The sequence below is a fragment of the Haliaeetus albicilla genome, chromosome Z (assembly GCF_947461875.1).
Source record: "Haliaeetus albicilla chromosome Z, bHalAlb1.1, whole genome shotgun sequence".
Taxonomy (NCBI): Eukaryota; Metazoa; Chordata; class Aves; order Accipitriformes; family Accipitridae; genus Haliaeetus; species Haliaeetus albicilla.
Window position 1 is genome coordinate 3,496,370 of NC_091516.1, and position 18,041 is coordinate 3,514,410.

Genomic DNA, 18,041 nt, shown 5'->3' on the forward strand with positions numbered 1-18,041 from the left:
GCAGAGGGAAGAATGTGGCCCAATGTTCATCATGAACGTAAAAGTTGGCTATTGTATATATACCTGGCTTCTGATAAGAGGCTTGTCTTCTGTTAACACGGAGGGGACAGGCCTCCTTGCTTAGCTGCATAACTCTCATTTTTTAGGTATTTGTGCATATAGACACAAGGTTTGTATCTGTGGAATTAAAGGAACAACCTGGCTGGGTGTCTAACCGATGAAACTAACTTTTACGTAATTTAAGTCCAATGTAAATTGAGCAATTACATGGTATTGGTAGCAGGGCCATAAGCACAGTCAGGCTATTTCTTTGTTCTGTTTGATCTCCCCTTTTCAACAACAGTTCATTAATTTGGTAGGAGAGAAATGATGCTCTGTTGTTGTGCCGAGTGCTGCCCCATCCAGACTTCTGCTGAGCCTGGGTGGGAGCATGGTGGGACCACAAGCAATCCCCTCCTCACCCTGAGGGACAAGGTGGAAGTCTCCTCAAATTATAACTCCACTGGAGAGCCTTTCCCTTTGCAACCCCTTCTCCCCTGTAATTTCCTTTCCAAATGTCTGAAGCCCAGATTGCTCCCACCAGTGGAGTTCCCCATGCCTTCTTGCTGCAACAGCTCATACTGAGGGAGGGAAGATTGGGGGAGTCAGAAGCTCTGGCTGCTTTCTATAATGGCCGCCTTGCCATCCTCTTTCTGCCCCAAATGTCTGTATAGACACACAGACCTCTCCAAACTCGTGTGTTACCTCCGCACCATTGGAGGAGTTCTTCCTTCTAAATATATATATACTGCTGGTCCCCGGAGACCTGTGTTACGCATGTACTGGTCTGCAGCTTGCAATAGGGTGACGTGCAGGGTGAATGCTTCAATTTATGCCAAAGGAAAATAATCAGCTAAAGCAGTGGGGTCTAGACAGTGAGAAATGAAAAAGTGGGAATGAACAAAAACCCATGAGGTGTGTCTGAATATAAAATAAAATTAAGCATCAAATTGAGACCAAGGGTTGTGGTAGTCTTGTAGATTTATATGTGATATTGATGAAAGGCCGTAAGCTATTTCTGAAAGTAGAGCAGGGAGGGGAGAGGGAGCTGATCAATAGTTTGGGAGATGCGAGGTTATTCAGGCAATATAAGAAAGGACTAGCTGCTTTTTTTTTTTGGAAAACAGTCTTCCTGAGCCAAAGCATGTTTCATCTGCAGGCTTATGAGGATGCGTGTTGGTGCATCTCCGCCTCTCTCTGGGCCGATCTACGAACTTGGGAAGTCTTGCCAGGTCTTAGCATAAGAGTAATGAGTTGGGCAGTTAAGCATCCCTTGACCGTACCAGAACTCTTGCATGGCTAAGACAGGGAGTCATGCTGACTGTCTCAAGGACTCCTGCTGTGCAGCGGAGGCTGGGGACAGAAGCAGGGATAATTAGTGATTTCCTGACAACCTTCAGACATATCTCAATCCTCTCCTGACAGCCTTGGAACATCCTGTATCTGAATCCAAAGTCATTCTCTGACAGCCTTGGAGCCTTCCTTACCTGAATCATTGCTGACATGAAACGGTACTAGTGCACCTGAAATGCCAGTAACTTGCTGATGACTAAAGCCAATCATCTCACGAACCTATAAGCAGTAGTACTAAGTGAGACCCTTTGAGCTCTCCTGGACTGCAGTGCGCTGTGACCAGCATCTCCCTCTGAGTGGGATGCCTCTCAGAGCTCGCAAACTCTTCAGCTGGTGAAGACTGGAGGTCTGTCGCTGAAAGCCGATGGGACCTGGGCTGATACTCTCCGCTCCTTGAGGCTCGACCCTTTGCCCATTGAGAAAAATGCCAAAGCATTTGACATGAATAGTTTCACTGAACTTGAGGGGAGTTTTTACCAGGTATATCTCTTTTACTTGCTTGTATCTCTTAGTGTCTTTGTGCATGTGTGTGTGTACTAGCCTGAATATTCTATAGTAGGTTTACTAATCTATACATAAATCACTGTCGTGAGTTTTATTCAACTGTGAATAAACCTCATGCTGCTATTATAATCTCTTTAGACATAAACCGTTGACCAAGTCTGGGACTAGGAGTCGATCCAGCTGCACCTAAACTCTGACAGGAGTTTAGAAAGCAAGGGGGTCTTCTCTGAGCCTTGTGGCTCAACGGGAGAGTCTCCCTTACCCTTCTTACTTTCCCAATCTCTGTACAAATCATGAGAAATCAATTCTAACTTGGTTTTCCTTTGAATGTTTCTCTTTTACCCTGTTTTGTCTTCAGCCTCTGTATTCAGAATTTTAGTTTGATTCTAACTTAATTTTCCTTTGTACGTTTCATCCATGAATTAAGTAATAGAGCGAACCTTGCCATTGGATTCTGTGACGTCACATTTTTACAAATTCCTATTAAATCATTTTTGCTAATACCCTTAAAGGTTATTCTTTAAGCGGTCCAAACCACTCCATTTCACGACAGGATGAAATTGGATGTTGGTCCTGTGTGAAATGGTCATTAGAGGAGGATGGGGCAGCCTCTGCTTTGTTTCGCCTGCCTGCAGCGGAACGTTTAATTAGCTAAGGGTGCAGAATACAGTACTCTTACACAAATTCTGTAGCTCATTATTATTTCCAGTGCTCTCTTACGCAAATTCTGTAACTCATTAATATTTCCAGTGAAGAAACTTTTATAATAGATGTTTAATTTGGTTGCTTATTTTTAAGGGTTGGAGTATCTCTTCGACAGGGACTATCATGAAAATAAAACGCACGGTTAGACTTTTTTGTTGTTCTTAACCTGTAGTGTTTGCTGCTAGCAAATAATTTAAAAATGAAAGCAGCCTGTTCGTGATGAAAATGTGAGTAACTTGTAGCTTGCCAAACAAGCGCCAGCTCGGGCGGGTAGAGCGGAAGCTGGAGCCCGTTCCCGATTCACCAGCTCGGACCCAGTCCAGCTTCAGCCACGGCCGGGCCCAGCTTGGTGAGCCGTGGCCCTGTCCGCATCCCGGCCGCAGCGTTGCGCACAGGGTGCGGGGTGCTCGCCCAGCGCCCCGGTACTTTCTGCCTGCCGCGTTTTCTCTTCTGCCTGGAGCCCTGACATCCGTAACTGTCTCTGCTGGGGCTCGTCCTCCCCGTTCCTGCAAACGAGGGCTGGCGGCCTTTTGAGGGAATAATTTGCACGGCTGAAGGGCCTGAAGCTAGGAAGAGGGGCGCAGCCCCTCGCTCCTAGGGTGCGGGTCTCGAACGCGGGGACAGGAGGAGCCGGAGGGTGTAAGCGGGCTGCGGGGGGCCGTGCCCGCCGGCCGGGAGCTCGGCCCGCCTTTGCCGCCGCCGGAGCTGTCCAAGGTTCGGCGGCGGCGGCGGCGGCGGCGTCCCCTCAACCCCGGGCCGCCGCCAGCCCCCTCGGCCGGGGCCGCCAGCCCCCTCGGCCGGGTCGCCGTCGAGCCGCGCCGGCCGCCCGCCGCCTCTCCCGAGGCAGGCGAGGAGCGCGGTGGTGGGGCAGGGAGGCCCGTCCCCGCCGCGGGAGGGGGAGGGAGGCGGGCAAATGGCGGGCCGCCTGACGGGAGCAAATGGCGGGCGGCGGGCAGGGGCGGCGGCGGCGCTGAGGCCGGCGGCCCGGCGCCGGTCCGCCGGGCGGCGGGAAGGGGCGGCGAGGCGCTGCGGAGCCGGGGCTGGAGGCGGCGGGAGGCAGCCGGCCTTCGGGTGCCCGCTCTGCCCGCGCGGCCGGGCCCGGCGGCCCCCGCCGGGGCGCCCGCCTGGCGTTCCGCCGCCTCCCTGCGCTTCCACGGGGCTCGGAGCGGGGGGACGCCCGCCGGGGCGAGCGGGCCGCCCCGCCGCCAGCCTCTGCCCGTGCTGCCGGAGCGCCGAGGAGTTCAAACGCACTTCGCCGCTGCTGTTCTAAGTTGTGCGCCGGCTTGCCCGGAGGAAGGGCCCTGGCTAAAAGGAGTTCTTTTTCTCGGCGGAGCGACTGGGCCGACGGCCGGCGCCTTCCCCCCTGTAAGCCGGAGCGGGGCTGCGGGACGAGGGGGCTTCGCTGCTGCGGGCGGGCGGGGGCTGCTGGGCACGGGCGGGCCGGAGGGGAGACACGCGTGTTTTGTCCCAGGCCCTTTCCCTGCGCGAGGGCTAGCCGGAGCCTAGAGCCCAGATATGTCCAGCCCAAGAAATCCCGTGTGGTGTTTGGCACACAAAACGCGCCGCTAATTCCGTGGGGGGAGCCAGGACGTGCCTCAGTGTTCTGTGAGTGGGGTGTTATTCCGTGGGTAGTCTGGCCTATTCATATAGCCTTAGAGGGGCCGGCACCGTCACTGTCAAACACGTAACAGAGGGTGTCACAAGAAATTTGGAGCGTCGGGACTTTCTCCTTTCAGGATGTAGACTGAGATGTCAGTTGAGTCACACCGAACGGGTTGGTTGACTTCACGGGTGCACAGGTGTTACAGCGTGTTCACGGGTGCACATGTGTCACAGCGTGTTGAGATTGTCCCCCGCCACAGTTCAGGAGGAAAACTGGGAACCGGTACTCATTTTCAGAGAGAGAAGGGTGTTCGTGTATGCGCGGGTAAAAAACTGAACTGAAAAAGCATCATTCTGTCAAAAAGGGCCCTAAATTACATATGTGGTACTATTTTCTTGCAGTGGGTCACTTCTTTCTAAACATTTTCTCAGATCTAAAGCAGTTCCAGGGGCTGAGCAATCCCGTGGCTGTAAACGAGCGAATAGTTTGGTTCAGTTTATTTTTCCTGACCACTTAAATATTATCATCCCTCTTCTAGTGCCTTTAATTCAACTGATGATACTTCTTTTCTAAATAATATCTTATCCCACAAATAGATGCGAGGACCTCAGGATTTTACTTAGTTCTAGACAGTTGGCCCATTTGGGAATTAGGAGTTAAGATACCTGAATATGCTGGTCTTACTATTCTTACAGTTACTTGTTTGGGATCTTTTGAGAGTGTTGTTTTAAAATTTGCAGCTTCTGGGGTATTTAAAAAAATGTTGTCCGGTTGTGGGGTCCTTAGCTTTGTCATATGAAAATACTCAAAATGGTTTTGTAAACTAACACAGGTCCTGCACTATTGCAAATACAAATAATTTATTATAATACAATCTGACCTAGTGATTCTGTTTTGAAGGCAATTAAGTTGCAGTGGAAAATAATTGTTGCTCATATTGTAGCTACATTATAGAATCATAGAATCATAGAACTGTTTAGGTTGGAAAAGACCTTTAAGATCATTGAGTCCAACCGTCAACCATGCCCACTAAACCATGTCCTGAAGCACCTCGTCTACATGGTTTTTGAACACCTCCAGGGATGGTGACACCACCACTTCCCTGGGCAGCCTGTTCCAATGCCTGACAACCCTCTCAGTAAAGAAATTTTTCGTGATATCCAATCTAAACCTCCCCTGCTGCAACTTGTGGCCATTTCCTCTCATCCTATCTCCAGCCACCTGACAGAAGAGACCAGCACCCACCTCACTACAACCCCCCTTCAGGTAGTTGTAGAGAGCGATAAGGTCTCCCCTCAGCCTCCTCTTCTCCAGACTAAACAGCCCCAGCTCCCTCAGCCGCTCCTCACAAGACTTGTGCTCCAGGCCCCTCACCAGCTTGGTTGCCCTTCTCTGGACACGCTCCAGCACCTCCATGTCTTTCCTGCAGTGAGGGGCCCAAAACTGAACACAGGACTCAAGGTGTAGCCTCACCAGTGCCCAGTACAGGGGAACAACCACCTCCCTGCTCCTGCTGGCCACACCATTTCTGATACAGGCCAGGATGCCGATGGCCTTCTTGGCCACCTGGGCACACTGCTGGCTCATATTCAGCCGGCTGTCAACCAGCACCCCCAGGTCCTTCTCTGCTGGGCAGCTTTCCAGCCACTCTTCCCCAAGCCTGTAGCGCTGCATGGAGTTGCTGTGACCCAAGGGCAGGACCCAGCACTTGGCCTTGTTGAACCTCATACAGTTGGCCTCGGCCCATCAATCCAGCCTGTCCAGATCCCTCTGTAGACCCTTCCTACCCTTGAGCAGATCAACCCTCCCTCCCAACTTGGTGTCATCTGCGAACTTACTGAGGTGTCACTCGATCCCCTCGTCCAGATCACTGATAAAGATATTAAAGAGAACTGGCCCCAAAACTGAGCCCTGGGGAACACCACTTGTGACCAGCTGCCAACTGGATTTAACTCCATTCACTACAACCCTCTGGGCTCAGCCATCCAGCCAGTTTTTCACCCAGTGAAGAATAACTTGTCTAAGCCATCAGCCACCAGCTTCTCAAGGAGTATGCCATGAGAGACAGTGTCAGTTACAATAAACTGATCAATTAGACCTTTGCTAAAAAGGATTTTTCTTTAGGTCTTGTAGGTTGAACTTCATGGGAGGATTTTCTGGACTTCACCACTGGGGAAGTGAGATGCTGTTTGGAGTGGAGGTGTTGCAAGTTCCCACTCCATGAGGTACAGAGCACTGACCCAAGCAGATACAGCATCATGGCAGCTGTAGTGCTTTGCCTGGGAGAAGCACAAATGAGAGAGATGTTTGTAAGATATATGTTCAAAGGGCTCTCTTTGTGGGGCGATTTGGGGGTTTTGCTCTTTTTTTTGAGGCAAAGTTACTCTGAAGTGGGGAACTTAACAAATAAGAGCACATGAATTTGAACCACGCTGACAAGTGATGGGATGAGCTCCTTACAGGTGGAAACACTACACAACTTTTGCGTGGCCGGTCTTGGCCTCCAGTGTTACTCCAGAGCCCTAGAAGTTGGGAGTGTTTGCCTCTTTTCCTGATTTTTACTGTGAGGCAGGAAATAAACTGCAATCTTTGAAACTCTTGGTTAACACTGAGAAATCTCAAGCATTGCTCTTCTGTGTGTTTGGGAAAAAAGTAGCACTTTTTCCATAGACAGCTCTCTTTTAGGACAGTGGGAAATATTAATTAGCTCAGCCTCTGACTGCTCCTGTAAAGTAGGTAAATGGCTTTTATTGTCCCTTTTCTTCTTCTTCTGTATTTTATTATGGTTACACAGAGTAAATAGTTCTGCAAGCAGGCAGTAGTGGAACTGAAAACACTGTCCATCTTCCTGACTTTCCTTCCTCAAGCAACAAAATCAAAGGCTTTTCTCCTCATAGCAAGGAAAACAAGTTATTGAGAAAGATAATTCCAAAATAGAAATTAGTGTGTCTATTGCTTGCAATATGAGAGAACTCTGCCTAATATGGGAAGCATAGGGTAATAGTCACTTTATTATGTTTATAAAATAAATACATATTTGCATACTCAGTACCCTGGAAAATTAATTGGAAAACACTAATATTTTCTAAGAAATTATACATCCAAGGATGTTTCATTGTTTCCAGCATCCATTCATAAGCTGAGCCTCTCTTTCCTTCCAGTTGTGAATTGGTATTTTAAGATGCAGAGAGAGAGATTATACCAATCTAGATATCTGCAATGAAATCACTACAAGTATGTCTGTGCTAGTGATAAATCTCGTTAATGCTGCATGGAGACAGATCTGCTTGAAGAGGATTAGTGGGATACATTTTCTGCTGGTTGTCATGACAACCATAAATCCATGCAGCTGCACGGCAGTGTGTTAATCTGTGCAGTTTAATCCAGTTTCCAAATTAGATCATCAATACTGAGCTGCTAGATAACAGCTGGTTTAAATGCTCTCCATTCCCTTCTCTTAAAGTAGCTCCCAGAGTCAACTGATGCACCTCCAATCTTCTAGGAAAGACACAGTGTTAAATCATGGCTCAATTTGTTGCTGTGTATGACTTGGCTCCGTGTCCCAAGCCCAATATTTTTCAGGTGTTTGTAATAAGTCATTGTTCTCAGTCTTAATTACTATGTCATTTATGTTTTAGAGATTGTATCAAAAGTTTAAGGACTCTTTAGTCCCTCATTGAGATAATCTGGTTATTCCACTGCACAACAATAAGTGCTGATACTATCATGAATTTCAAAGCTTTGATTGCAAAATGAGAAAGTATTGAATCTGGAAGGAGGTTAGAAAACATGACTGCAAGGCGATTGGAGCATGCTTGAAAACTTGTCTGGCACTGAACAATTCAGGAGAACTACTCCTGGCTTAAATTGATCCTCAGTTATAGATCCCTCTTCTATTAGTTTGCAATTACTATGTTATTACTTCCATAATTTTTCCAGTAGTTTGCTGAGATATACTCATGAACTTCAGTGTTTGCGAAAGCTTTCTTGAAGTCAAGGTAACCAGGCCCAGTTCACGTGTGCAAGACGCTGCATTTGTGTAAAATGACAGCCCTCTCCTCTGCAATAGGCCCATACATAATGCTGTTTTCTGTACAGTACAGTTGAAAGAATCAGCAGGAAGTGATTGTGCTGGCAGTTGTCTTCTCTGCCCTGCTAGGCCACCGTGAATTGAGTTAATCCTGGGCTGAGAGGGACAGCGTGAAACCGGAGACTCTACCAGTGCTTCTTATTTTCAGTTTTGCTTTTATACACAACAAAGTGATGTAAGTTGTTTTTTCTTATTGGTTACAAGTCCCACAGAATCCTCATTTAGAAACATGGTTTTGCAGAAGTCAAGTTGAAGAGTCTCTGTCCTGCTCATGCCCAAGTCTGGTCCTATATTCAGAAGGTACAAAAATTACCCTGTAGAATTGAGCCAGGGGCTCTGCTCTTAATTGAAGTTCCACTTCTCTGGCCAAGCATGGCATAACTGCACCAGAGGAGAGCTAATCGCCTACAAGCATCAATAAATGTAACATTTAAAATGAGTACTCCCTGTTTAAATCCCAGGGGCTTACTTTCATTAGCATTTAATAGGGAAGTCTTGCTTCTCCAAATGCAGTGCAACAAGTAAGAGGAGCAGGAATGAACATTAGGAAACTGCTAATGCTTGCTGCCCCAGCCTGGTGATAAACCCTAAAAGTCCTCTCTCTTCCCCATGACCCTGGGGTGTCATGCTGCAGTGTCTACTGGTGACCTTGGGTTGCTCTCCCCAAGGCTGCCGCTGTAGGCAGCTCTTTCCACTGTGTTTGTCCATGCTGTGTTTGCTTCACCCACAAAGCATATCAATGTCACTGATCTCATACCCATGTTAATTTTATTAATTAATTAACAATTCATTATTAAATGCAAATTATTTTTATTAATTTTTATTTTGTTGACCTGTCGAGGTTTAACTCCAGCCAGCAGCTAAGCACCACAGAGCTGCTCGCTCACTCCCTTCACCCCAGTGGGATGGGGGAGAGAGTCACCAAAAAAAAGTGAAACTCATGGGTTGAGATAAAGACAGTTTAATAAATAAAGAAAAGCTGTGCACGCAAGTAGAGCAAACCAAGGAATTCATTCACCACTTCCCATGGGCAGGCAGGTGTTCAGCCATCTCCAGGAAAGCAGGGCTCCATCACGCATAACAGTTACTCAGGAAGACAAACACCATCACTCTGAATGTGTCCCCCCCCTTCCTTCTTCCTCCCCCAGCTCTATATGCCGAGCATGATGTCCTATGGTCTGGAATACCCCTCTGGTCAGTCGGGGTCAGCTGTCCCAGCTGTGTCCCCTCCCAACTCCTTGTGCCCCCCCAGCCTGCTCGCTGGTGGGGTGGGGTGAGGAGCAGAAAAGGCCTTGACTCCATGTAAGCACTGCTCAGCAATAAGGAAAACTTCCCTGAGTTATCAGCTCTGTTTCCAGCACAAATCCAGAACACAGCCCCATACTGACTACTATGAAGAAAACTAAGTCTACCCCAGCCAAACCCAGCACATGACCTTAAGCATAAGAAAACATTCGTGATGAAGTACTTGATTCTCTAGGGTGCAAAAAACCTTCTTCCATTAGCCTTTAGTGTCAGGTTTTCATCTGTAACTTGCTGCTGACTTTTTGTCCTTATCCGTACGTTTGTTTTTTACAAACAGATTGTCCGTCATTTTGCTCCCACCGCTCCTGCACCACAGGGTGGAATCGCCCCTCAGTCCGACAGCTGTGGCCACGGGCTGGCAGCGGTGCCTGGGATGAGCTGGGGTGAGGGTCGCTCTCTGGGTGCCCCCTCAGACCCGTCACCCCGGCGGCTGCGTGCCTCCGCGAGGCCATGGGCCGCTGCCCAAGCAGCCAGGCCTGCGTTGGCTCTCCCAGCACCAGTCCTGAAGCCCAGGATAGGATTTAGCTCTACAGTTTCACCAGTTTACTCTTTTATAAGTAAAAACAATGCAACGTTATTGCTTCTGGGTCAGCCTTGTTTCCTTTTGGATGCTGGTTGGCTGTGAAATGTCACAGCCCTGAGGCCTCAATTTATAATTACAGGTTTGCTTCATCGTAACATGTTTGGAAATAGCTGTTCTTTAGGCACTATCTATCACCCACTTACAGTGGTGCTTCTTTTGGAGCGCAGTACTTATTGATGGTTTAGTTCCTTCTTATATTTTAAAAGTGTTGGTATTCTTTACACACTTCTGTTTGCACACCTGTTTTTCTTCTATGTAATTGGTATTTGACATTTGGCAGTATCCTGAGATGTGTGCTACTGTAAGTGATTGCTCCTACCCAGCTTAAGTTGCAGAGGGAAGTGGAGAGTGGGAAGCAGTAAGATTGTGCAATGTTTTTTCTTAAATTCTGGTTTCTAGAATTACCATATCTTAGTTTTTTCTTTCTAAGAATGGGGTTTAAGGAGAAAACGCTTCTCAAACAGTTGTTTTAATCTGTGCCTGTAGCTCTGACGTGAATTTGTAATGTGTCTTACTAGAAAGTAGTTTTGGGAGCAAAAGTGAAAATAGTATTTACAAAGTTCTAATGGTCTGGAAGGTGTAAATGTTGATTTGTGAACACAATGTCAGCTGCTGTTTCATATTTTCTGTTTTAGTAGCTTCTCATTGGTGTTACCTTCATAAAGACCATCATTATCAAGACAATAAAGTGCAAGATTGTAGGTGCTAGTAATGTGTGGAGGTTGTCTGGATGAAAAGCTAAAGCTTCAGAGCGAATGGCAACTGCCGTGCTTGCTTCTTGTTTAGGTCTCTACTGCACAACTCTATCCCCTCTTGAAAAGCACAGCCTTAAGATGAGCCAGGCAGCAAATCTCTTGAGCACTACTACTTACTCTTGGCAGTGCAGAAGGCTGTTCGAGCTACCAAAGAGCATGCCACAGGGGCACGGGGATTTGAGTTTGCCAGGAATGGTCACCCACTCGGAGTGTCGTGCTTTCCACTCTCGTGAAGAGCTGCCTGGAAAAGCTGTAAGGCATTTACTGACAACTTGCCCCTTGTCTCGTAGCTTATAGCTTGTTTATGTGTAGGTACGTTGCACAGCTACACCACCACACTGAACACAAACATTGCAGACCTTTGTGGCTGTAGGTATTGTACGCTTCTGCTTGGAGGGAGTCAAAGTCAGTGTAGGCTTCCTTCATCTGTGCTGCTGCAGCAAGGGGAGAGGGCAGCTGCACTCTCATCCTTAAGGACTTGTAATTGTATTTATCACTGGTACTGCATTTCTGCAGGTGTCACCTAGGGGCTGGGGGTGCACGTGGAGGGCTCCCCTGAGGCATTCATGACATCTTGAAAAATGCTCAGATTTTAGCAGGATCAGATTTCTAAAAAACATCAAAGGGAAGCACTTCAGAACTAGCGCTAATGCAAAGTGTCAGCTCTTCTGCAGCATATCAATGACTGATTTTTATCTTAATTTGAAGTGTAATCAGCTCCATTTGTTGAAGAAGATTTCTCTTGATGGCAGTTCAGTTGTCATTAACACTGACAACTTATTGCATCAGTAATGAACATTTTTTAAAGTATTTTATTTCAAAGCCTTCTTGCCTATTCCTCCTTGGTTTTGTTGTTTGGTTTTCCTAGTTCCTCATGCTTTCTTCTGTCCCAGACCCCTTTTGGCTGCTTGATGCCACTTGAAACAGCTGCTGTCTTGCTATGTATTAAAAAAAAATGCAGGTTTCCCTTCAGAATTGACGTGCTGAAGCATCAGTAAGAGCTGGGTTTGGTCTTCTTCCCAGATGCGGATTATATCATCCTCTTTGCTGCTCTTGGTCTCTGGTGACTCAGGATTTGATGACCTCCTGAGGACGTGTTTGGCAGAAAAATGAAAGCTTGACGTTAAGAGATACCTAGAAGCTAGTGGCGGGTGCTTTGGTGGTGGTTAGAGCCAAAGTGGGAAGAGGAATTCCTGCAACCACCAGTTCTCTGGCAATCAGCGTTTTTTCTTGGATATTGCACGTGTGAGTCTCTGGTGGCTATCTGCCTACATATGTGTCTGTGTGACAGGTATATTGTAAGATTTAATTGAATGTGGGATCAGGAGGACATGAGATGGAAATGTTGAATTCAAGGCTGTAGGACAGGGTAAAAAAGTTGAGAAGAACCCTTGAAGTTACACACTTGCATCTGACCCTGCTTTTGTTTCATTGCTTCAGTCAAAGGAGCATGCATTTCTCTGACATGTGTGTCCACACAATGAGAAAGTCTTTCTTCTGATTTGATATTACCATTCAGGTCACCTTAGAGACAAGTGTTATTATCTGAAAATGTGAGGAGAAATGCTGAGAAAAGTTTAAAGTCAGAGCTAGTTTTGGAGAATGCATTCTGTAAATGTGTCTGGGCTTTGAAGTCTTGCAGACTAGCAATGATCTTGATGATGTGACTAGTAGTCTACACAAAATGGTGCAACAGAGGAGCCTGTCAGCTGTAGCTGACTGCTACAGCATGAAAATGAGAATCAATTCCTTGCTCATATCGGAGTATTTTTCCACCACCAGGGACCTTAGCTTCAGCTGCTAGATACTGAGATGACAATTAGTTACAGCACAGTTCCACAGAGATTTTATCTTTCAGAAGTGCTTTGTGAAGAGTCCCTAAATTTGGCAGATTTAGCACTGGGAGTTTGGTCACTTTTGGTTTTGGACTCCACTAGTCCTCCCAACAGTAAATGCAACATGGTGTATGTAAGAAATTTCAATGCTGGGTACAGGCACTGTCTGCCAAGGCCTCTTGAATTTTAAGCTGATTTAGACTCTGATTCTGTTTGTATTTGTAGTCAAGTTTTACATCTGCTACCATAATTTTCATATGTGTAAGACATTCTGCTAATAGAGGGATTGACAAATGTGTTTCAGTGCAAGAAGGGATATGGAGATGCTCAAAAGATGTGTGTGTTTTACCTGAATCTTGGAGTGCAAATACTAGGCCATCTGGTGAAACGATTTGAGGAAGGATGAAAAAATGCCTCTATTTATTTTTTTCTGTCTTCTTTGAATTAGTACGTCAGAAATTAAAATAAAAAAATCTAAGTTACTCTGAAATAATAATTGAAAAAACTTTGAAAAACTTTGTCAGAACTGGAATTCTCATAAGGGCTGAAGGAAGAGAACTGACCTTCATCAGATCATATTAGAAGTCCCAGTATAAATGTCTTTAATCTGCTTCAATGGTATTATAGAACTTTTCAAAGAAAGCTCAGAATTCTGTCTTAAATTTAGTGTTGTAACACAAGAAGTTCAGAATTAGCAAATGTATTGCCAAGACTCCTTTACATGATGAGAAATTCCATGTTGAAAATAAAATAGAAAAGGTGAACAGATTCTGTATTCATCAGAAATGAGACTCCATCGTTTGCATCTCAGCCATCAGACTAGCAGCCTGGTTCCTCCAGCAATCTTTAAAGTTCAATTCCCACAGCTTATGAAACGTTGTAGTCATCTGTGTGTGTGTCTTAGGCATACACTAACAACTCACTAAGGCTGTTGACTTAACCTGTTTACATCTTCAAAGTGAACTGTACATACAAGCAGTAATTTTGTGCATTTGTTTGTTATAATGGAAAAATATGAAAAATACCTTAAAGGAATATCAGGAGTATCATCACCAGGGCTAGTAAGCAGGAACTGTGGCATTGGCTAGAGTGAACAAAAAGTTAGTCTATGTGCACATCTAATTTTATTTTCATGAAGAAGAAGACAGCACAGCATGGAAGGAGAGGTTGTCTTTTTGCTTTGCATTTGATTTAACAATGCCCTCAAATGGTGTATATGTGCAATTCTGTATCATGTCTATGAAAAATTCTGGAGTTCTATAAGGAGAGTGCAGGGGGTGCAGGATATAGGCCTTGAGATGGGAGCAGGCTTTCAGAATAACATTCTCTGTTTTTTATGTTGAGTACTACCATGATCACTGTGGTAAATGACTGTATCTTTGCCTTTGAGTGGTAAGTGGTACTCCCAGCTTTAAAAATGAGACAGAAAAATGGATGAAGTTCTTTCTTCCAGTAAACAGAGATGAGAAACTGTTCATTCATGCCAGTCCTATGATTTAGAGGTTATGAGAATAATCTCTTTCCAGTCCTGTTGAGCTCTGCATGTTGTCACCAGATTAAGTGGTGTGATTAGCTGGGTTTAAGTGCTAATTTTATGGAGAGGATGCAAGAGACATGAATTTTCTTTCTTTTTCTCTCTCACCTAGTGCTGTGGCACTGAGCAATGCTGCTGCCGTGGAGAGACAGGAGAGTAAATATTGTTGATGAAGGTTCAGTCAGAGACCAAGCTTTGGAGAAGCCAGAAGAAGCTGTTAATCTTTACATTAGAGGCTGAAAAGCTTAGTGCCAGCAAAGCAGGCAGTTCTAGCCCAAGGCAGCATTGACCTGTTCACATGTGGTACGTCGTCAGGCAAAATTAAAGACAGTGTCATGCCTACTCTGAGCTGCTTGCTGGAGAATTGCTTCCAATACACCTCTTTAGGAGCGGATCGTGAGTCTGCTTCCTGAGAGGTTTCAGACTCTTAATGGGACATGGTTTCTAGACTGAGGGTATAGGAGATTGAACAAGTCAGAGTCCCTTCTTAGCTGTAAATATAGGTGTTACTCCCAATACTGCAACTCTTTGCGTGTCTTCATTTCCAGACCTGTTTTCTGCTATTGATCTGTAGTCCTAAAACGACGTAATGTCATTTGTAAACTGCTGTGAAGAATAACAGGTTTTGGTCTTGAGTTTACACTTCGTCACCATGCACGTTTTAATAATCAAGATGGTGGGAGGGTGCCCTTCTCAGGAAAAGAGTTGCCGTCATGCCTTTGAGCTCAGGGGTGATGTATGCATCAGGTGGGAGCTTGGCCTTTTACTGCCAGAGGCTCTGGCCGTGCGCAGGCTGCCGTCCTGTCCAGCACCTGACAAAGCCACGGAGTTTGTCCTAAGAGAATGTGACCTTCTGGACTGCCAGCTGCACTTCGTCCAGATTTCAGGGCAACATTAAGCATTTCTCGTCTCATTTTGTCTTGCTGGCCTCATGGTGTTATCCTGCTCAGTTTGGAAAATCTGAACAGGCTGTTCTTCTGTATCTGTTGTTCCCATTTTCCTCTATTCGCAAAAACTATCCTAGAAACCTTAGCAGGTCTTATAACTTTATATTTTTAAACGTGCAGTCATTTGAACTGCAACTGACACTGTTGCTTTTAGTATTACACAGAAGTATCATTATGGTTTTAAAGGCAGCTTTTTTTTCTCAGTATGTTTTCCTGCAAGCATATAATTTTATGTGCATACCACTCAAACAGCAGTTTCATTCTTAAGTGTCTTGACAAAAACCCCACCCAACAGATTTTCTAGTTTAGTTGTAATGATAAATGGAGAAAAATCTGTTGTGCTCAATTATCACCATTAAAGTAGTACAAACTTTTGTATTTTGACTCTCTACATTTTCTTTCTCTTTTCTTTCTTTTTTTTTAAAACATTAATTATGAGCTAGTTCCACTGATTGTTTTCCTGTTGTTTTTTTCCCGCTTTACAGAGTAAAATGAAACCACAGAGTTTTTCTCCTTTCATTCAGTTCTGCTGCACTAAGCTTTTTCTTGTGTTGATAGAAGGCTGCTAGAAAGGGGTGGAGCGTTAAACAAATCCAGGATAGAATAGTCAGTGAGTGAAATTCTAGAAGCATTTTATTGTCATCTATTTAAAAATAGTTTACTATTTCAGAACTTCAGTCTAATAGGAATAGCTTATAAACTCTTCTGCATGTCTCTGTTCTCAGATGCGTTTCTGGATTCGAATCTGAAATTCTCTGGAAGATTTCTTCAAGGAGGAAATTGAGGAAAGGTGAGGAACTGGAGTATCTTACCTATAGACTTTTGCATAAACTTGAGATTTTGGATTGTGTGATGTGAATGGTGGTTCTGAAAGTACAGATGCCACATAACTGTCTGCATCAGGGGGAGTGGGTGTTTGCAGCGAAGATTATGGTTTAAAGATGTTCTGAAATTGGTTTATGCCATACTTTTGTGTACCTTGGCTTTTTGCTTCATTAGTGAACCTACGCTTCCTGAAACCATGGAATGTAATTCGTATCTGTGTAGTAACATACAGTTGGACTTAATTTCCATTTTTGCAAGTTTGTCAAAATCTGGTCCCCAAACTTGAGCATTGAATGTATTATTTTGTTAAAATGTTAACAAGTATCATCTGTCTTAGCTTTTGAGATGTTTTGTGGTCTTCTGTGTGGTGAATTTTATGATCTTTTGTATGGCGGTTCAAATGCTGCCACATGATATATAGTTAGCAGCTCCAAAAATCTTTGGAACAACAGTTCCTTTTCCAGCGGATTTAATTAGAAAAATTAAATGGAAAGAACACTGACTGGTTTCCTAATGCTGCTGGATACTCAGGTTTGCACTGTTCTTTCTAATGGAATGTAGTTTATGCAAGTCTTCAGTTTGACAAAAATAATCATAGTCTCTGTTCCAGGACAGATACTCAACAAATCTCAATAAGATTAACTAATGAAATTAAATACTAGCCAAATTTATTAGCATTAATATTCATTGAAGTCAGGAAAGCTTTTGCTGTCCAAATGTGATATGATATGAAAAGTAGGATGGTTTTAGGGATTTGGGATGTAGCAACTTTTTAGCATGACCCTGACTTCCAGTGAGTCAGTAGCGAGCTCTGTATTGCTCGGACCTCCAAGGTGTTCTTCTTCCGCACTTTCCTGGCCAAGAGGAGTCCTGGTCTGTGCCTACCCTCAAACCCTGGCTTCCCTGCTGATCCTTGCAGCAGGACAGGGCAGTTGCCTAAATGTGTTGGGGTACAGGCTCCTCGGCAAACTCTACTGTATTTGGATATTTGGTTTGAGAGACAATATTATGAACTTTTCAGGGCTCCCAAACCAGGCAAGTTTAAGAGAAAAAAAGAGGCTTATTTTACTAGGATGCATGTCAAAGCATTTAGCTGCAATACTGAGGCCAAGGTTGCAAAAGAAGAGTAAAATCTAGAGTTGTGCTCCATCTTGTTTGGGTTAATATCCCTCACTTAGGATCCTTAATGTGTGCCACAGCAGCTGAATCTGAGAGAACAGTACCATTTGCAGTAGGCTGTCTTGAATGTTGCTTGCTGCAATTGTACTGTTTCTTTAGATCTCAGTTTCAGAAATACCCATCCTAATTTCACATCTGCTCTCACTCCAGTGGAAGGGAAGTTTTTAATGGGCAACATTTCTTTGATATGCAGAGATTAGTACCTGTCGTGGTTTAACCCCAGCTGGCAGCTAAGCACCACACAGCTGCTGGCTCGCTCCTGACCCTGCAGTGGGATGGGGAAGAGAATCATAAAAAAAGAGTAAAACTCGTGGGTTGAGATAAAAACAATTTAATAGGACAGAAAAGGAAGGGGAAATAATAATAATAATAATAATAATAATAATAATAATAATAATAATAATATACAAAGCAAGTGGTGCACAACACAATTGCTTACCACCCACTGAATAATGCCCAGCCAATGCATGTGCCACGGTGCCCCCCAGCCAACTTGGGCATGACATCATATGTCATGGAATACCCCTTCGCATCATTTGGGTCAGCTGTCCTTGCTGTGTCCCCTCCCAGTTTCTTGTGCACCCCCAGCCTCCACTGGCAGGGCAGTATGAAAAGCTGAAAAGTCCTTGACTTAGTATAAACACTGCTTAGCAACAACTGAAACATCAGTGTGTTATCAACATTATTCTCATCCTAAATCCAAAACACAGCAGTATACCAGCTACTAAGAAGAAAATTAACTTTATTCCAACCGAAACCAGGACAGTAACTTATGACCTGTAGG

General features: G+C 44.9%; 1 protein-coding gene across 4 annotated transcripts in view; it reads left to right on the plus strand.

The window, feature by feature from the left end:
• The first annotated feature begins 2,741 nt into the window (after positions 1 to 2,741).
• NIM1K (NIM1 serine/threonine protein kinase) overlaps positions 2,742 to 18,041 on the plus strand; it is a 30,454-nt gene continuing 15,154 nt past the window's right edge. For 2 of the 4 annotated variants that reach the window (XM_069776089.1, XM_069776091.1), the window contains exons 1-2: positions 2,742 to 3,966; positions 15,979 to 16,043. The gene's annotated coding sequence lies outside the window, so the exon portion shown is untranslated. The remainder of the gene's footprint in view (positions 3,967 to 15,978; positions 16,044 to 18,041) is intronic. The other 2 variants (XM_069776093.1, XM_069776092.1) reach the window with 2 other exon arrangements.